General features: G+C 38.9%; 1 long non-coding RNA gene across 2 annotated transcripts; it reads right to left on the reverse strand.

Moving 5' to 3' along the window:
* Positions 1 to 3,785: 3,785 nt before the first annotated feature.
* On the reverse strand, positions 3,786 to 21,716 carry LOC128850319 (uncharacterized). Of its 2 annotated transcripts, XR_008447628.1 has the most exons (4): positions 21,612 to 21,716; positions 16,117 to 20,470; positions 14,871 to 15,072; positions 3,786 to 4,405 (listed from the first exon to the last, which is right to left on the reverse strand). It is a non-coding gene; the product is annotated as an uncharacterized LOC128850319 (long non-coding RNA). The 2 variants fall into 2 exon arrangements; XR_008447629.1 differs by lacking the exon at positions 14,871 to 15,072.
* Positions 21,717 to 21,781: the final 65 nt, after the last annotated feature.

Consider the following 21,781-nt stretch of genomic DNA (forward strand, 5'->3'; position numbering starts at 1 on the left):
TTGGACGTCAGAATTTCATTTGTCTAATCTCCTCACATAGTCTGTTCCCTGCAACTATTTTATGTGACATTACAGCCGTGATGGGTTTGGAGCAGTAAATACAGCCTATCAATGTGTAAGGAATTTTTTTTCCCATTAGTGTCATATTTATCAGTCTAAATGTGATGTCAGATAAACTCCTCTTCTCAGGCTGATAAGACTAGCACAGCAGCACAAATGTCACCCTCTCTCCTTCCAGGGATGCTCCTGTAGTACACATTCGGCATTTTAAAAATTCATCTTCTATGAGGCAAATTCACGTTGAACTGAAAAGAAAAGCAGTTCTTTTCCTTCACTACCAACTACCAAGTAACTACGAACTAAACTAGCAGGTTTCTTGAATGCAGACAAACAGCTTCTGTTACCCAAACAAAAAAATGCAAATGCAAGAGAAAAGAGCAATTCCACACATTTGGAAAGCACTTCTTGTCAAAACTTCCTGATTTCAAACAAGAAAAATAGTAATGGTTCCCATCTCCTTTTCTTATAGAATCACCCATGTAATATTCTGGATCAATATAAATTGCTGAACACTGAATTTACATTGCATTTAATGAAACTTGCACTTTTTTGCAAGATCAAGAATTGAGATACTGCATTCCGTACCACGATATTGCTCAAATAACTTGCTTGTATTAAAAAAAAAAATATCTAGTGAAGTAAGCTGGGTCAATAGGAGTTATTTTTTGCATTTGCATGGCATCTTAAGATGTCCATTTGCAGAGGAAAGCTTAAAGAGCAGGACATAGCAAAATTTATTTCTAATTTCCTGCATCTCCTTCTTAGAAGGCTTATTTGGCACCCTGAATCATGTAATTAATATATATTTATGCAACAACTTCATTAATGTGACCATTCTGCTGCTGATGTGGTAGGACGGAGCTGTAGGTCTATGAGAGACCTCTGGCATGTATCTCAGTATCATGCTATCAGATGATACTATTCAGGATGGCCATTCTGACATACACTAGCAAGAGCTATGTGGACATGTGGGAAGTGTGAACTCATTCTGCTCATGACCTGCACTGTGTATAGGAGGGGGAGTAGACATGACTGCAGAGGGATGTGGAGAAAGAAAGGGTGCCAGAGAAGCAAGTAAGGCTGAAAGCTAACAAAAAAAGTAGGCTGGCTACTTTTGGATCATTGCATTGGTTTATCCATCTGTGTCACATCCATGCAGAACAAACCTAGAATTGTGATGGAAATAAAAATACATTCCTCTTTCTGCATCAATCACTAGTGACTTTTTGGCATTAGGCTTTGTAACTAGACTAAATGGATGACCTAAAGTTCTACTCAAATGCATCACCTTTTATCAACACAGAGATACAGCATTGAGATAGTCTCCTGAGTTGTCTAAAACAAAGATATTCTGGAGGTGGGTGAAATGCCCCACTTCTGTTAACTATGGCATGTTCATACCTATTACTGAGTTCTTTGTATTGTTGTGCACTTATGTCATCTTAAAGAAAAACTGTTTGCTTCTGGTTTATTCAGAACAGCTGTACAGCTTTCTTGTAATTCCTCCTGGTGTTGTCACAGCTTCATAAAAACTACCTGTGTTGTGTAAATTGCGAATTTTGAAAAAATATTAATTGTAGGATTGCTTTTTCCTCTGCTGATCTGAAACTGAATGGAACGAGCTGGAAGTAGGTCACATACTGGATGGAAAGAGACTGACTCATATTTCATTGTCCTCGTGAGTCTTTTCCCCCACGATGCTGTCATGCATCAAGGCATGACAACACAACATTGAGAATGCAATTGTCACAATAAAATTAAAATGAGAATATGAGATATGAATGCACACATGCAAAGTCTGGTCATTTGGTGAGAAATGTGCTTTTCCTCATGACTCATTCATCTTTGTCTCCAAATGCCTTTAAAACAGATGGGGCGATTATGGCACTTAGTACCATACCTCCAGTAGACTGGAGGACCAGCTGAGATGAGGCCTATGCTTGTATCAGTGCTTTTCATCTACTGATCCAAATATCTGCTCCTTTCTGACACAAAGGAAGTCAGGACTAAGATTATTAATACTGCATTGTAATAAATTTTTGAAAATCTTAAAAACTGATTATCCTGTCTGCTGGAGACTTCCTCCCGATCACTGCCAGAGTAATGTCATACAATGGGTAGCAGGATGACTTCTCAAAAAAGGAGCAGCAGCTGGCATATTAGTTAATGAGCCCACACTGATCCCATAAAGAGAGTGGACATGTACTTACACAGATTAAATAAGAAATCTGAATAGTCAGATTTGCTTTAATTTGTCTGCAGTCTATCATGCTCATGGATGTTCAAGTACTTAGCAGGTATTTCATCACATTCAAAGTAGTGTGGTAGGTTTTTAAGTCAAACTTTCTCTCTGTGATAGTTGTTTCCCCTTCTTATCTACCGTCCTTTCTTTTCATTCCTTAAGATGGTCCTCAAAACTCCCTCAAAATGAAAATCACTCTGAAGTTAATTCTTGTTATTATTAGATTTTGCTTTCTTTTCAGAAAGTTAAAATAATGAGGTCTGTTTCTCTCTTTTCCCCTGAACCAAGTCACAAGCAAGAGAAAAAGCTACTGCTTTGCTTATTTTCTCGCTTGTAACCTCTAAGACTTACAGTTTCATGCCATCAGGTCAGCATGCTTTGTCTGCATTGAATGGATCTAAGCTTTTAAGAAGCAATTCTCTAATCTGCACATGAGCTAGTTCATTCTCTGTCATTACTTGTAAAGTAATCCCTGGCTTGAATTGATCTTCTCTCTATTTCTCTGTAAAGAGAGATGCAAAGTAAATGTTTAACAATATTGCCACTGTTATGGTACCTCCTGATAACAAATTGTCCAGTATCAATTTGAAGTGGCCCAGTGGTTTAGTTAATCCTTTGATTAAATCTTCCCAGGATACCATTTCAAAAGGTAGCAAAGGTCGTGTCACTTATATAGAACTACATGTGCTGTGCGATGTTTGTTCTCACTCCAGCCCAACACAAAAAGCAGGCAGACTCATACACAAATGAACACATGTAAAATATCTTGTTTCACAGAAGGAATAGATTGCTCTTCTCCTGCACATTGGTTTTACTGCTGTGTAAGCCTCAGATGTCCACTTTGAAACATTTTGAGACTATCTGAGAGCTGTAACAGGCCTCAAAACATTTCTTCCTAAAAACTATAGCTTTAGTTTTATGTATAAATCAGGGAATATTTTTTAAAAAATATCAGATTCAAGGTTAAAAATTTAAAAAGGTATAACAATACATTATGTTGTCATACAAGGCTGTTTCACACAGATGGGAGAGGGTGCACAGCTATGCTGCTGACACGCAATCAAGTACACCTATTGCACCAGCAGGTAGGGAAGAGAAAACAATGGCATCATTAATACCTTGTATAAATCTAGTCCTGCTTGTTCTTCCTGCTGTTTTGATTATACAGGGGACAGACAAAAGAGATTCAGACCGATATCTGCGTTCCTCTTACAAGGAATTTGCATTGCTGTACTTGACATGCAGACATCTTGATTGTCCTGCAGAGAAAATCCCAGCAACTGCAACCACAATTTTGAAAGAATGAAGGGAAAAAAAATCAGAACATAAGAATTGATACATCTTAAGAGGTAATAATAACAACCAGAGTACCTAGGTTTTTTTATTGTTTTTATTAGCTAAGTAACAGCAATTTTCTCTGAGCTTAAATGGTACAAACACCAAGCTCTTAAAAAGCTTATATATGTGTGTGCGTGTGTGTCGGTGTGTGTGTCTGTGTGTATGTATATGGCATGCACAGAAGACACACTGAGAGGACAAGAGGATCATGCTGCTTTGCATTTTCACTGACACACATTCTTATGAAAGAGGTTCATTTTCGTCATTCACTGCCTTTAAAATAGAGTAAACTGGATCAAATATTTCTCCTCTCTGTATCAAAGCTTCTTTTGGACTAAAATAAGCATGATTGAGTTCTGCTAGAGAGTCTCTGAATCCCTGAGTCTTCTCAATGAGCACAGCTATAAGTCAACTTCAAAACTTGTTAGTTTTCAATTTCAGTTGGTATTTAATATGCTTTTCTGATTGTTAAGTCTTTTGCTTATGTTTTTAGAAAAGGTATGCTTTCTTTTCTTCTTCATCAACCATTTTGTGCCTTTTGGGACCATGGTACCTTACAAGTTTCTGGGATTGCTCTGCCTCTGAGAGGAAAAACTGGAATATTTCTGTTATTTCTTTTTTAAAACCAAGTGACATTCTTGAAGACATCTTGTAGAATACCTTGTCAGTCACCAACTTTATGTCTTTAAATTGTCATTGTGTGGAGTGGGTTTTTTCCTACAAAATGTCTTGAGTCCTCCAGGTTCTCTGCTTTGTTGTAACATCCTACACAAAACACAGAAACGCAGTAACAGTCAGAGTAGTGTAAGAAAACCAGCTTTCAAGGATTCAGAGTCTCTGTCTAGTTACCAGCCATCTTCAAATCAAATGTCTACCCTTGTAAAGCAGTTCAAACAGCATGTGTTAGGATGGATGTTTAAATGTTTGTGAACTGGAGAAGAAAAAACAAATTATTTTAATCTGCCCACAAATGAATACCCATATCTAACATAACAGTCAGGCTGAGTGAATCCTAAAACTGCATGGAAGTGAATCGTGAAGGAAAGTGATTCAGCTTACATGGAGAAGTTTATGACAGTATAAGGTGATGTGGTTGCTTTTGATAGCAGTTTTTTCTACAGCATTTTTAAGTGAAGAAAAGTTGTTTAAATATGACCTGTGGAATAAACTACTGATCTACTCAGGCAGGAAAGCAGACTAATAGAAACTAACCATGATCATGGGAAAAGAGGCTAGAAGGCATGAGCTCAATTTCTCTAATAGCATACAGAAACTCATAAACTGCTGAGACAGAGGTTAGAGGTACATTTCTGCCACAGAAAACAACCAGCAACTGAAACATCGTAAGTACAATAAGTTAAATAACAAGGGTATGATGAAAGTGTGAATTCTTCTTTTGAAGAGGAAAAACTACAACTCTGTCCTCTAGAGACATAAAACAGAATAACTGAGCAATGTAAATTAGAGGGGAGCTGGTATAAAGAATTTCACAAGACTGGAAGTCTGCCTCTGAAAAGTTGTGTAATATCTCTTTATTTCCACATACACCGGTACAATGTGTTTCTTCTAGCAAATTTCTACACACTTACACTTGAAGAAAAAGTAGATCAATTTGATGTGCAGTAACTGCCTGCAATCCACCTCTTCCTTTTTAACTGTTCTTTCTCTTGTTTAACCCATACCAATGCAATCAGAGTATCAAGTCACAAATTAACCCTGACTCCATGCAGTGCTAGAAATGTCAAACTTAATGGTGTCTCAGTCATATAGGGTCTCAGCTCATGTTTCAGCCTTGTATTAGGCTCAGTTTTGATGCAGTTAATATATGCAATACGGGCTAAGAAATTACTGTTCCAGTCTCCAGGCTCATCTTCATTCTCTCTCTCTCTCTGTCTTCCTCCTAAATGGCAGCAATTCAGGTTGTAAATTAAACCAAATAAGGGATGAATATGCAATACTAGGAGAAAATGGGGTAATGTATTTCATTTATCTTCATGACAAACAAATGTACATGCTTAGTGATGATTATTTTAAAAGAGATATAATTAGCTATTGCACTGTAGGTTTTTTGCTGCTGACTCTTTGTTCCGGTTCAAGAAGCAGCTGGCTTTGAGGCGGAGAGAATGCCATCATATTTCCTGCTTCTACCCCAAAAGAAGCACTTTGCAACACTGGAGACAGTAAAGGAAGAAACTTGAAGGGAAGGTGAGTTGATATAGTACACAAAGTCCATAGTACATGAACAGTTATATTGTACAATATCCTCCAGGACTGAGCATTTTCTTATTTTTGCCAACTCATTAAGAGATTACTGTGCAGAACCTGAAAAAGTTCTACACTTGCCCCAAGAGTCTTGCCAAAACCTGCCTCTGTTTCTTCTGCATTTTGACAGAAACTGATGAGGTTTTTTGATGTCTTGGAGAAAAGTCTATACTACTACCCTTCAGGGACCTTCTTTAAGTGCTTACAAGCTCTTTTTAGAAAATGTAAACACAGATGCACAAACAACATTAAGAGGAAAGATTTGAGCACTGCAGAAACGTTAAATGTTCTTAATCGTTATTTCTTAACTCTAAACTTCTGAAAAAAAATTACATTTTTCATTAGTTACACATGTTGACAAGAACCCTTCATAGCAGACACCTTAGTACAAATGAGGATGTTGTTGCAACATAAAAACACAGCCTTGCCATTCCCTAACAGTGGATGACTACCCTTCATACACTGAACAGCAACTAAATATGGCAACTGATGTTCCAGAAGCTGCTGCCACCACACATATAGTTCCTGACACTAACTGATGAGTGTTATATAATGCCAGTTGGGAAAATGAGGCTACGTTGCCAAAAACAATCCAGTTAACAATAATTTGCACTGTCATGGTTTAAACCCAGCCATCAACTAAGTATGATGCAGCTACTCTTCACTTCTTTCTCCCCTGGTGCGATGTGGAGAAGACTCAGAAAGAAAAAGGTAAAACTCATGGGCTAGGTAGAGACAGTTTAGTAGAACAGCAAAGGAAGAGAAAAATAATAACAACAATAATGAAAGAATATACAAAGTGAGTAACGCACAATATAATTGCTAACCACCTAGAAATTCATGTCCAGCCCATTTCAAAGCAGAAATCCCCACCCTTCCTGGCAAACTCCCCCAGTTTGTATATTGAGTATGGCATCGTACTATATCAAACACCCCTTTGATGAGTTTGAATTACCTGTCCTGGCTGTGTTCCCTCAAACCTTTTTGTGCGCTCCCCACCTTCTCATTGGCAGGCCAGTATAAGAAGTTGAAGAAAATTATCCCAGCTAAACACAAGATAGTATCAACCCCTTATTCTACACCACAAACATCATGCCCGTGTCCTACATTTCATCACCACCAGCTTTCCTTGTATTTATCAATCCATATATGCACACACACAGATATCATTCCCTTAGTCTATAGGCCATCCTTCTACAATGTCTGTTGAGTTCATTTAACCCATGACTTTGGGCTCCACCTGTCACAACAGTCTTTCAGGGCAGGAGAAATGATGTGTGTGGTGTCAGATTATTGAATGATGCATCTGAAGCTTGCATCTAGTGTATCTGGAGAAGCCATGCCCATGATCTGCAGGCTGAAAATATCAATCACAAAGAAGTGGCTGGGCACTAGTTGCTGAAGCCGTTTCTGGTTCCATCACTGCTGCAATTTGCTCCAGTTTCATCAAGCAAATTCTTCACTAATCAGGGTGACTCTGACTGTAATAAGTTTGATATGGCATATAGCAACTCTAGTAGTGTTGACATACAGTGGTATGATTATTTAACAGTTAACATTATACAATTCTATTAATCGCCTATGCTCACCCAAAATCAAATCCTTCATCTTTCTGCATCACTCACCAAGTGTATCTAGGTCCTTGACTAAAAGCAGTCCTGCAGATACGTTTGCTTTTGCCTGAAACAGGACTAACCCAGACTGTTTTCCTTAACATATTTTTCGTGTGCATTATGGGCACGTGGAAGTTTAGATTCAGCAGGGTCAGCTTAACTGGTAGATCCTCTAGTGTTAACTACACACATGACTTTAGCTAAACATGTATATCCATGTTTCAAAGGTCCCACACCCATTACCCTTGGTGTAATTTTTAGCAGTCCATTTTATCATTCAATTTTCCAGAGACTGGTGCATGATAGGACATGTGGTATACCCACTTAACACCATGTGCTTTGGCCCAAATGTATGTGAGTTTTTTTTCAGAAATGATTGCTGTTGTCTGACTTAATTCTTTCTGGAGTGCTATGTAACCATAAGACTTGCATTGCAAGGCCCAGGATAGTATTTCAGGCAGCTGCATGGGGCACAGGATGTATTTTCAGCCACCTAGTGGTTGCTTCTGCCATTTTGAGTACATGAAGCATGCCCTGGTGGGTTTGTGGGAGTACGACATGATCAATATACAAGACTTCCCAATACTGATATTTCAACCATTGTCTCATGCCACAGAGGTTTTAGCTGAGTAGCTTTCAGCTCTGCCAATTTACTTGACTCACTTTCTTCAGCAGTTTGAGAGACTTGTTTTACAAACCCCCAGACAGCAGCCTTCCACTTCCAATGCTTCTCCACAATGCGACAGGACTCATCAGTGAATAGGGCATCTTGCTTCTCCTTTCCTTGTAGTTTATGACACAGTGGGGCCTTTTCAGCTTGCATCACCTCCTTCTATGTAGATATTTTTAAATCCTTGCCTTCTGGCCAGTTTGTGATCAAAGTTCCTGGGAGTCTGAGTCTGCCTGTTGAACCCTGCTGGGTGATCAGTCCAACCCACTTGTTCCAAATATCATCGATTGCATAACGTGTAGAGGGGACTCTCCCTTTGAACATCCAGCCCAGCACCGGTAGTCAAGGTGCTAAGAGGAGCTATGCTTCAGTACCAACCACTTCTGAAGCAGTTTGAATCCCTTCATATGCTGCCAATATATTTTTTTCAGTTAGAGTGTATTGAGCCGTGGACTTCCTGTATGCCTGACCTGAAATTCTAGGAGTTGGCCTCCAGTCTCTCCCATGGTTAGCACCAGCCAGCAACTAAGTATGACACAACTGCTCATCACTCCTTTCTCCCTGGCGGGATAGGCAGGAAACTCAGAAAGAAAAAGGTAAAACTCATGGGTAAAACTCATGGTAAAACTCATCCCATGTCTGAACTAAAACATGAACAATCCACTAAATTTTAAAAAATCATTAGTGTTTTATCCTTCCCACCTCAGAGTTCATCATGAGAGTCTTTAGGGATAGCATTACATGTCCTTATTTGGCATTGTTTACTGGCACAAAGCCAACCTTTCTTCCCCGTTTTTCTCATACGGTATCAGCCATCAGATATAAACACGGGATCCTTGTCCTCTGAATCATCAATAAACAAATATAGATAACTCGCTTTTAGAAACATGGTATATGATTTCCAGGATGTCCTAGCTTAAGTAAAAACTTGCAAAAGGTTGTCTTGCTGCCTCATTTGCCATCTCAAATGACTGAAATAAAGGGAAAGTATATATGTAGTAGTATATATAGTGTTCAGGCTTCAGCACTGCAGTTCTACACCAATATAAAATACAGCTACATTCTTTTAGCCCGAGATATATAAAAAAATTAAAAAATAGCAAACTAAATTAAATAAATAAATGAAACATGTTTTAATGTTGCCTTTTAATGGTACATTGTCAACCAAAAATATTAATGGAATTATCAATAGGTTTGTATTAAAGCCACAGCAATTTTCCAAAAGGGATTTTTTTTTCTCCAAGTAATTTATTTTGAAGGAAAGTGATAATGGCTATTTTAACATTCTGATAGTTGCTAGATATACTTTAGCTAATAGCACCAAACTTCAGGGCCTTTGGAACAAGCCGCAGTCAAGGCAGAAGGAGATGCTTCAGCTCATTTCTTTCCCCTAACAAAAGTTACTATCTATTTCTGTCCCTCTCAGATACTGCAACCTGGCAATTTTTTAAGTCTTTCTTTTTTTCAGGCAGTCAAGCCTCTGACTTCCTACAATTGTCTATGAGAAACTGTATCAGTATTTCAACCTGTGTAAAGTCCGACTTTCCTTCTAGCAAAGTTTGTTTGCCTTAAACATTTTGTCTGAAGGCTGCCCATTTGTGCCCTTGTTTTGTGGTGCCGGGTGCAGCAGCAGCCTTTCCCCAAAGACCGATCTTAGGATATCTTCTGAGGGCCTCCCCTGTGGCGAAGGGAGATGCAGGAGTAAGCACGGCGGCCCCTCGCTCCCCCTATCTGGCCAAGCTCAGGGTCCTGAGCGGCTGCTGGGGGGGTGAGGGGTTGCAGCAGTAGGCGCTGCCTCCTTCGCCTCCTCACACCCACCGGATTGCCCAGGGCAGACACTCCCAAAGGAGTTTCTGCACACGTGGTAAGACACCCCCACACCTGCTGAGAGTGCTCGGAGTGGCCCAAACTCGCAAGGAGCCACGCGGCGCATGTGCCCATTGCTTCAATGGGACCAGCCAGGACCACGCAGCCTGGGAGAAGCCGCAGCGACCACGTGCTCTGAGGAACTGCTGCCACCCATGGATGTAAGGACTCTCCCTTCTCTCTGTCTCTCTCTGTGTGTATCCTTTACGTTATTGTGTTGTCTTGACTGGCATCGGTGTCTGTTGGATCAAATCCGAGTGACCTTGGCTGTTCCAGGGATCAGACTGTGATCTGAACAGATTGAAATCCGTTTTCTGCAGCTTTGGGAAGTTGCACCCCCACATCTCGGCTGTGAACCCAAGTATTTTGATCTGTTTATTTTGGTCGAAGCCAGAATAAATTTTGGGTTTGATTTTTTTGCCCCGAAAACGACCTTGTTGGCCTCCGGATCGCCACACAGATAAACCACCTTCTTTTGACTCTGCAGGTGAAAAGAAGGCCTGAACACGAGTGTGTAGCTTGTGGTTCCCGGGCTTGACAGCCTGTCAGTGTGACAAGGTTGACAAAATATGTTTCACTCATTCTTTTCTCTTATAAATTAAAATCTATCAATAAATAAAGTTTTAACTAGCTAATGAAGCTGCCTGAAATTTTCCTATATGGCTCCTAGATTATCTCAGAGTGGGACCTCAGACTGAGGGTAAAGAAAGAAGAGATAGAAAAATTATATTTACAAAGAAAACTTCTTGGAAAATAAGAAGTTGTTACAAAATATTCCCAAAAGATTCATTTTACCCCAGTGACAAAGATAATGGCAGAACTATCCTCTTTTCCTCTTAAAAAATTGTGTGATTTTGAGATTTTACCACTTATTATGGCATTTTGCTAGGGATTTCATCACATAATTAAAGTATTTAAATAATCTTAACCTTTCATTGTTTTATGTTTCTATGGCAATCTGCACATTAAGAAACCTGGAACTGATCCTTGATTTTTGATCTAGGAGCTTAGCTTTGTGTACAATTTCCCATACATTTGATATAAGAAGATTGACCACTGGCAACCATGGCACTGGAGAAAGGCCTCCAGTCTAAGTGATCACAGGCGAAATGAAGAATGCACAACAAATAATCCAGACACTTCTGTCCTGCAACATTTGAGGTTCGCATATTTATTCTAGGGATATTTAGTTTGCTTTTTTCCCCTTCACTGAGAAGCCAGTACATCGAACTGAAAATTATAGTTTTGTTTAACTGGGCCTCTGCCAGTGCTACTTGTGAGTATTCAAATTTCATATTTGTTTTTCTTTCTTTACCTATCACAGGTCATATAATCCTCTGACAGATTGTAATGTACATCTATTAAGAACAACAGAATTTGCCAGTTTCTGTACGGATTATCTTAAATGTCTTCAGTTCGCTATATCAGTTGTAAATTTTTGTCTAATTAAGAGCATTAAAGCATGATGTTTGAACACTACTTACGAAACTATACTGGTTATAATCTTCCAAAGAATTTAAATGAAAAAGAATTCATATTAGGCATAGTAACCCCTCTGAGAGAGTATAATGGAACAGGTGGCTTTCTGGGCTCTCTTACACTCTGTGATTCTACATAATTAAAGGATTCACAACCAAGACATTAAGCTTTTACTGAGGAATTACTGTTCCTGCTAATAATTTGGTTATCTTTATACTACTTGGTGTCGAACAGGCTGAACTGATAGAAGAATCTGTAGGATATACATAACATTAGGACTTTCTGCTCAATATCTCAGTTACAAATTATAAAAAACCAAAACAAAGAACATGGTTTAAAATGCATTTCAAACTTGACATTCTATTTTTATAGACTATCTTCATCCCATGATTTCATGATTTTAGAGGGATGCTTGAAGAAATCTGTCTAGGTGATTTCCAGAGAAAGTAAAAATTACAATCGAAATTCAGCATAGCACAGCAGTGCAACCACTTAGATTCACATAGAATTTTGTAGTAGGATTCTAGAATTAAATTCTCCAGCATTAAATTCACAGCAATAACTGAGAGATGGTGGGCATATGCATTTTAGATACATTGTTAACAGGTTTGATCCAGTCTGTAATAGTGAATCCCCCTGTCCTAGTGATGTATTCATTCAGGACAGTTTGTTCCAGCTAAGAGTAGCTGACTCTGGATATCCCAGTAATGGAAGCCTGAGCTGGCCTCAGACACCTTTCAGCTCCTTCTAAGCTTTAGAAAAACCTGGCCATTCTCATTAGTCTATTAATGTTATGTAATTAGGAGATTGTTGTGGGCTGAGCTAAAGCAGAATCAGTTTTGTGATTTTATCTAAGTCTCGCTGAAGTAACTTAATTTTCTGAAAGTTAATTGCATGTTTTTCAGACACGGTTCTCTCTAGAATTGATAGCACGGGACAGTGGTATGCAGAAAGGCCAACGCTCATACTTATTCCTATACTAACCAAGGTCATCCTTGAGTTGGTGGAATGCCGTAAGTCAAAGATGGGAAGTCACACCTGCAGGGAGGGGGGCACAGGATAGGTGTCCACAAACTGATCAAGAGAATATTCCATTCTAAATATGTCATACTCGATATAAAACTGAAATATCATGAGGATCTTGCTCTCTTCTTTAATGGCCGACATCCAGTGAGGACCTCGTCTCTCTGTTTACCCCTGATCCCAGATCTGTGCTTTCCTAAATCCAGTTTCTGAGCCCAGCACCTTCCTAGCTGTGGACCCACTCCCTTGTGGACCCTTGTGTCTGCTCTGCAGTGTTTGTGGTGACATACAGTCATTGAGGGGTGAGGGCGTGATCTCATATATATGTACATATTTTACTACTTTATTATTACTACTATTACTACTATTATTTATTAAAACTGCAGTTTTAATTCCCAACCCACAAGTGTTTTTCTCCTCATTTCCCTTTCCCCTTTCCATAGTCATAGGGGGGAGGAAACTGGGAGCTTTTACTGCTCGGTTTTACCAGCCAAAATTGGCCAGATGAAGGCTAAACCATGACACAGAGTTTTCAATTTACTTTCATGAAAGGACTTGGCTATGGTACATGAACAAATAAGAGACTTTATACTTCTTCATACTTCTCTTTAAAAACATAATGCTCACAGTGTTGCAATGAATGAGTAGTGCAGCTCAGGAGACAAAGACATGGAACTGATAGCATGTTATCTGCAAAATCATGTCTTTTCATTTGCATTCAGAGCACTGAAATAATCTGTATTTTCACAAACTTTCTCTGTTTTAAGAGTCTTTATTAAGGAAAGCTCACGGGCAGGAATAAGTCAGGATTTCTATATGTCAAATGCAATGCTTATGTGTTTTCAGGGAGTGAGATCAGGCTTATTTCAAGTCCTTGCAATGTGTTAACAGAATTGTTTCTTTCACTTTAAGAAAAATTCAGTATAATAAAACAGAAAACTCAGACACAAGTTCCTCAGGAGATTTTTGCTTCCCAAACCTTAGTGAAAAAATAAGTGAGCACCCATTAGGGATAGCTTGGAAGTCTTCAAATATGTTTTCAGAGAATTTGCCAAAATGTTAAAGCTGTTTCTCAGTTCTCATGGTGTTTCATCTGTTTTTGTCTTGTTTAGGTTGAGGGTTTTTTGAGAAATCAGTTAGCAATTTTATCAATAGGACTGCTGCTTCAGAAGATGAGTATTTGCTTTCTTAATCATTGAAGACTACATTGTATACTACAGGCAACACCTCTCTTTTAACACTTTTTTTTTTTTTTTATTTCTTACACAAAGGGCATACTAATAGACACACTAATTCGCAGCTATGAATAGAATAACTTTCTACGATGTATTTCACACTGCCCTCTCCCCTGTAGTTAAAATGAAGAGTTTAATGGTAGGTTGTCTGAATTATGCAACCCCACCTCTGCAGTTAGTAGAGTTTAATGCAAATGTAGCTACTTCATTTTATGATCTATGGTATAAAGTTCACAAAGAAACTGACTGTGTTAGTATTTTGTCACTCTGCCACCCCAAACAAGAGGTCTGCTATTAGAAACTGTGGTTTAATAGAACTAATATTTTCTCTCCTAAAACTATGACTATATCTGTGGTATGAAGGAAAGTTTACATAAGGGAAAATAAGGGAAAATAACTTGTATAAATGCAACATTATACAGGTTTAGGACAAGACCTAGCAGTTAAGTGCAGCACTTAATGGAATTATAAACTTAAGATTAGTTAGGGTTAGCTTGCTGGGCTCCATATATGATGTGGGAAAGAGTTAGGTGTCCTAAAAAGTCTGTAATGAAATGGTGACTTGAAACCTCTACATTCTGATAGAGAAATCTTCTAAATTTCACCTATAGGTAATACGAGGAAAGGAGAACAGAAAGGTAGACATATTGAACGTTTCAGTTTTCCAAAGTTTATATGCCAGAATCAGAGCTGAAGGCCCATCTTTAAACCTAACAATCTAGAGACTGGAATCTTCTCAAAAGGATAGTGTATATTTTTACTTAATTTTTTTTCTTTAGTTAATAAATTATTACACAACTTTCTATCCAACATGCATGCTGGGGTGCTGTTGCCGTATTTAGTGGTAAGATTACTTCCTGAGGGACCTCCTACCTGGAGATTATGGCTAAAGCATCACTTGACCACTGATAACTGATGCTACTTAGGTGTTTCACTAAACCTCTACTTAACTATCAGCTCCTGAATGCAAGAAAAATAGCATAACAGCAGTATTTTCTTCTCCTCCTCACTTGCTTCCGTAAGATCCAAAGAATCTGCTTAAGCACACATAATTCTACTGATCCACTGTATGTTTCACTTACTTTGCAGTCAAGGTTATGGGTCTCCTCTACTGTTTTCCTGAGGGGTCTGAGTAAGTATCGCTGTACCTTCTACATCCAGAGCAGTCCAGAATCATGGTGGAAACATCCCTGGGCACACTTTCCAAAACCTCAGTAAAAACACTATACAACCGGCAAAGGAGGACTGACTTGCCTGGCAGTGGAGGAAGCATCTAGGTTTCTCCTAAAACAGTTCATGACATGGAAGAGATTTAATAAGTTGGTGACAAGTATTACTTACTAGCCTTCGAAAAAAAGACAAGATTTTGCTGTTAGTTTTTATAATGGTTCAGTCAATTATAGCCTGTCAGCAGCAGTCTACCTAAACTTGCACAACTGTGGCTCCTGCTTGAACTTCACATCCATAATGAGTAGCTGCCCTGATGGAAATATAGAAGTCTCTGCTGCCTTGCTTTGACTGAAGATGTGGTTTTATTCAAATGCAAGCAAATACCATCTTGACACAGAGGCTGAGGAATTTATTACAAGCATTTATACAAACATATGCTCTGAATGCACAGAATATTTAGTATAAAAGCACTACTGAAACATTCCCACACTTGCATTGCTCATTAACTTTTAGGAACTTTCATCGAATGCCAAAGGAAATTCATGCAATTGAAGTAATGTGGTACTTCAAATGACAGTTATGTTTGGATATATGTTTCAGGTCTTCATTGCCATGAGAATCACACAATACAGCAGGTATTTAATCCGCTAGTGAATTGGATATAATTTTTCCATTTATAAACTGTAAGGAAGGTTGATTGAGAGCAAATCTTACAACATTATTATTTCCAAGAGGACTGAAAAAAACAGAGGGAAAAATATTGATACCTACAAGACAAGGACAGGTATTTCACAAGGGTTAGGTATCTTGATTTAATGTCATTAAAAAAAAAAAATCAAAACTCAAACCTCAGTTTGATTGTAGTTGAAAAACTATCAAGCACCTCTGACAACAACAGGCACTAAAAGCAATAAATGCATTTTTGTTAAGATTTAGTCCAACATTTCCCCATACAAAAAGGCAATTTATAAACAGGTTTAAGGTTACAATAGTGTTAAAATGGATTTCGTAATGGAATGAAATCTTTCTGTTTACCTCTAGAGAACTCTAGACACATAATATAAATGGCTATATCTACCACAATGTTAGAAATTAAAATAGCTGAAAAGCAATTTAGGTGGCTCTCACAAGGTAAAACTTAGTCTTGTACGTTGTTACCTGATCTGTTGCAGGATCAAGAGAAAGGATTCTGTTTCTGGAAACCTGGGTTCATGGGCTACAGAAACGAGCACGTCATGCATGAGGGAATCTCAAGCAGGCTCGCATACCAGTCAGTTTTCTGCATGTGAGCCAGGAAAAAGCTGGTTTCGGTGGCTCCTGTGGAGTTACATCCCAAACATACTCTAAAATCACTCAACGGCTTGCTATCATTCTCTGCAGGTGATCATTGTTCATTTGAGGGGCAATGACTTCTGCTAATAATTAACCTGAAGGCCATCTGCCAGACTTCAGCACTTTTTCCTGCTGTTTTTTAATCTTGCAAGCAAGTATTGATGAGATATAAAGGAAGTGAACCAGAGAATGAGTAAATATATTACAAGAATGGGAAAGATGTGTTCCTGTTTTAAGGACTAACTGCATTTCTAAGGATCTGTTTAGAGAGAATGCTGTAAATGTCTGAAAAAAATGGTTAGATATCTTTCTTTAGAGACCACAGGCAAAAGATGGGTTCCTTTGTAAGATGTCAAAGTGAAAGTGGATGTCTGAACTGGTTGCTGTCTTTTCAAAAAAACAGCAACTTGCACATCATCCTTGAACATTTCATGTTGGTGGGATCCTGGCTCCTTTATTCTGGAAAAGGGAAATAGTTTGAGAATTCTGCTTTCTCACGATTCCTAGTGACTCTTTTGCTCTCTAGAAGACAAATAAATATTCTTAAAATAATTGAATCATAGAATCATGGAATCACAAAATAACAAAATGGGTTTGGTTGGAAGGTACCTTCGAATATCATCTAGTCCACCTACCCCTGTCATGGGGGTCTAGGGACATCTTTCCCTAGACCAGGCTGCTCAAAGACCCATCTGACTTCATGTTGAACACTTCTAGTGATGTTGCATCCACAATTTCTCAGGGCACCTTGTTCCAGCGCCTCACCATATTCATCATAAAAAACTTCTTCCTTATATCTGATCTGAATCAAGTCTTCCAGTTTAAAATGATTGCCCCTTGTCCTGTCACCACAGGTCTCGTTTGCCTCTCTTATAAGCTCCTTTTACATATTGAAAGGTTGCAATTAGGTCTCCCTGGGGCCTTTTTTCCTCCAGGCTAAACAACCCCAGGTCTCTCAGCCTCTCTTCATAGGAGAGGTGTTTCAACCCTCTTGACCATTTCTCGTGGCCCTCCTCTAGACCCACTCATAGTTAAGGTCATGTCTTTCTTGTACTGCCGACCCCAGAGCTAGACTATGTACTCCATGTAGGATCTCAGAAGCATAGAGTAGAGAGGCAGAATCACCTGCCCTTGCCCTGACAGCCATGCTGATTTTTATGCATACCAGAATATGTCTGGTTTTCTTGGCTGAAAGCACATATTGCCAGTTCATATCCAATTTTTCATCCATAAGTACATTTTCTTTAACCTTCCTTTCTGACCAACATACCTGTAGAAGTCCCCTTATTGTACTTCACATTCTTTGCCAAATAGTTTCCCTGATCACAACTATGCACATCCATGCAGTGTCCTTATTTTCCTTCCAGGATATGAGTCCTTGGTTCCACTGCCCATGCATTTCCTGCTTACATTTTGGGTTGACTAGAAGGTCTTCACTCAGCCACACTTGTCTCCTGCCTTCCCTGCCTGATTTCTTACAGATACGAGTCAAAAACTCTTGTGCTCTAAGACAAGTGCCAGCTCTGTTCTGCTTTAATATCCCTGAGGGCAATTTCACAGCGGGTCCCATTCACTAACTCCTCGAACTACTGGAAGTTCATGGTCCTAAAATCCAGGGTCATATTGACTGGCAGTTCAATAAAGGTGTTATACTATGGTGAGTTGGAAGATCTAATTTGTTCTATATCCACAACTGATTATCTTTAAAGATTTTTAGTCTTAGAGAAATGGAGAGTTTACCAGAGTCTGTGGACCATGGTAGGAATAGAGTAAAAAATGCCTTATCTTTGTTACATTGCTCAGTTAGTTAGTAAATAAATACTTGGTAATAAACCTATAGTACGAAGTGAATACTTAATCGAAACATTTTATTTCTTTCACTGTCTCTCTTACAATGTCATGATTTCATTCTTTTGTATTAATTTTTAACAGATGATTGATTTTACTGAGTGAAGCAAAGCAAGAGCTGGCATCTATCCTGCAACACACTGCTTGTTGTGGCACATACTCTTGGTTGTGTTATATATTTGTGGCTTAATAATCTTCCTTTCATTCTAAGGCTACATCTTTGTGCAGAATATGAAATTTTATTATAGTTTTCATTTTCTGTGTGTAACAATTAGCTTGGAAGGAACCCATCATGAGTTAGCCTATAGCAAATCCAGGTATCTGGATTTTAAAGAGGCATGAAGGCATGACTTGACCCATAAAAAAGTACTCTAAGCCTGGTACGACACTGGAAAACTTACCCTTAGACAAATCATGGCTAAATGTTGCCACTTTTTCAACTGGTTATTTTTCAGTTCTTGTTTCCCACACTTTAAAACATAAATCTGCTTCTTTACTCACAGCTGTCACAGCATGATTTGGTCTGGCTTCAAGAAATGCCTCTCTGTTCAAGTGTACCTGGCTGCAGTTACCTTAGAAAGCAATGTTATCATAGAATAAATGGCCTTGAGAAGTCAGTTAAACAATTGCCTGTTCGGTATACCTTGGTGGCAGATTTTGTCTTGTTCCTGGCAAACAAATCATTTATATCTATAGTCAATTATGGAGTGTATGCAAAGGATAATTTGGTATCACTACTCTTCTCTTTTTATCTTCTATCTCCTCTGTCAGTAACTATTCTTCTTTCAAGGTTTTTGTAACAAAAAGCCCCATTTGACCTCCCTTCTTTTCAGCATGTCTGCAGTTACTTTTCTGAAATCTGGGACTATTTTGAAGTTTTACCTTAAAACTGAGTAAGGGAAGTACCTGTTACATACTTAGAATGTAGCAGCAGCGCAACCCCTCCAAGAAGCAGAAAAGACTACTGCCAGACTTTCTCAAAATAATATAAAGTTTACTGTTAATTCTCTTTCTATATTTCACACTAGGAAAAATTAACCTTTTAGAGTGTATCCCATTAGAAACCATTTCCACAGCTTAGTCATCAGGTCTCTCAGAAAATAGGGCAGAATTTAGGGGTGAGGTGGGAACTACCACCAGTCACTGCTTAATACAATTAAGTACAAGCAATGAATGTTAAATCACTGTTTTCCTACACCTAATTATTAGGGGGAAATTCAAAGATGGGGTCTAAGGTCTCATTTAAACCCACTTAACAGTTTTAGCATATCTCCTTTCATTGTTACCATAGACATCTGGCAAGTATTTTCTCAAAACTAATTAAAAAATGGTTAGTACATAGAAAAAACCCAACCTTTCAGTTAAGACCTACATAGACATCCAAGAAGCAAAGGGGCAACAGCAAGGTTATTTAAAGACACCTAAAAAACCCCTCAGGAGAAATGTAGATAATTATCCAGTGATTGTTATTTGAGCTGGCACATTTAGGTTAATGACAACTAACTCAATTACCTGCACTGAGGTATCATTAATCACTCATAAATATGTTCAACCATGTCAGATTTCTCTTATGCTTTAAGATCCAAAGGCTAGTGAAATATAGAAACATACAAATAGATAAGATAGATACAACAACAAATATTTTCTGTTCTGAAACTATGTCTTACTAGAAGCCATTCTCAATGGTATGTAAAATATGGCATCACTCCAGGTAATACAGTGTTATGAACAATTTATTTTCAAAACATTGATATGATTTATTATTTTATTTTCTAAGTAATGGTCTGGTAGAGCTAGAGATTAAAATCTTCTGCACTATATAAACAGCAATGCCCCAAAAGCTTACCTCATCTGCCATCTGCAGAGACTATTTATTGCACACAGTAGTTAAAGTTTTGTTAAGGTGCTAGTGAGGTAACTGGATTTGTGGAATATTTCTGTTTGTCTGGATAATTTAAGCCTCCAATGTAAAGGTATTTTTTGTAGTATTTTGCATTATATTGAGGTATAAAAAGTGCATTAACTGTAGCTGTGTTACCTATCTATATAATGTATATCCAGATAACTGGGAGTCTTTCTTAAATTGAAATTCATCTTGGTAAGTGTTTAAAAAAAAAAAACATGGAAAGAACAATGAATAAGATTGCAGTCTGAAGGAGACCATGAGCTGACTTCTATCCTCAAAAGAGCTCTTCAAAGTCTTCAGTCCTTTATACTGCCAGCATGCTGCTCCATTTGCAAAGTAAAATCTCCGCATAGCTCTCCAGTGTCTAAGGCAATCTGTGCTTTTATATCTGCTAGAAATAAAGTGAAGGGTGTGATTTTGTTTTGCCTAAAAGAAAGAAAAAAAGAAAATATGTAACTGTGACGAAAATAGAGTAAGAAGTGCTCAAAACAAAGAGCTCAAAGCCTGAAATCAATCAATCAATCAATCAATCAATGTATTTATCTACCTATATTTCAAGATATATGCTACTGACCTTTATGATTTAATATTTATTTTAATTGTTAGCCAGTAACGATATTATTGTGTTATGGACCTATAAACAAAAGGACTGCATGAGTCAAAAGCTTTTTGGACACATTCAAACAATACTTTCTTACACATCTAGAAATGGCAGGTGATGATTGCCAGCATGGCTTAGACATGGGTAACAAAAATCCTCCAGTTTGCCACAATTCAAGAGCTTGGGACATTAGATTAAGTTTATTCCTGCATACAAGGAAGCCCAAGTACATTACCATGTGATCATAACCACTGACCAAAGAAATCTTCCACGTCAAAGTTCTAAACTTAGTTCCTCTAGCATGGATCTGATTTCCAAATGCTTGAAGTCCCTGCTGAACTGGGACCTAATGCAGGAGATATAAAGGCAGGATTTGCAAGCCAAAGAAAACTCGGCACTGTTTTACTTCCCACAAAACCATTGCAATAAGTGCTCTTTTATGAAAAAGGAACATTTAGAACACTTTCTATGCCTGCATAAACCTTTCAGCCAGTGATGCTGAGCAATGTTCACATGTCGTGGGTATATGGCAATAAGATCGTTGTGAGACATGCCCAAGCTTCATGGTCCTATTGTATGTTACGAATTCCATTGAGATCATGATTTTACTCAAGTACACTGTAGTTCAACAAGCTCCCAACAATCAGCACGTCTTATTTGCATCCTTCACAGCCAGTAATTCTGCCTGCGCTACTCTCGGCACACAGCTCTCGGAGGCTGTGTTCCTCTAGCTCCCCATTATCCCGAGCGAGGCACTCCTGGGATTTTCCCACGAGCTGTCACTCCTCCACCACTGAAATTCCCTCCGCTGTAGACGGGGCAAACGTTCCAGCCTTAGCAAAAGCCTGTGTGTGATTTGTGCGAGGAGCAAGCGCCGACCAGGCACTCGCGCGCCAGCTTCGCGCCCCCTCCCGCCCCAGAGGAGATTTAGCAGAGCGCGTCTTCCCTTCACTTCCCACCGCTCACCATTCCGCGGCCTCCCCGCGCACTCACAGGGAAAGGGCTGCTGTTCCCGCCCGCCCGTCCGGACCCTCCCCGTGCCCCCGCCTCGAACCGAGACCGAGGAAGCACTCCCCACCCCGCCTCGGAGGAAAGCGGTGGCAGGCGCCAGGCGCCTCGCCCACAGCCCCGGGGGC

The sequence above is a fragment of the Cuculus canorus genome, chromosome Z (assembly GCF_017976375.1).
Source record: "Cuculus canorus isolate bCucCan1 chromosome Z, bCucCan1.pri, whole genome shotgun sequence".
In the NCBI taxonomy this organism is placed as follows: domain Eukaryota; kingdom Metazoa; phylum Chordata; class Aves; order Cuculiformes; family Cuculidae; genus Cuculus; species Cuculus canorus.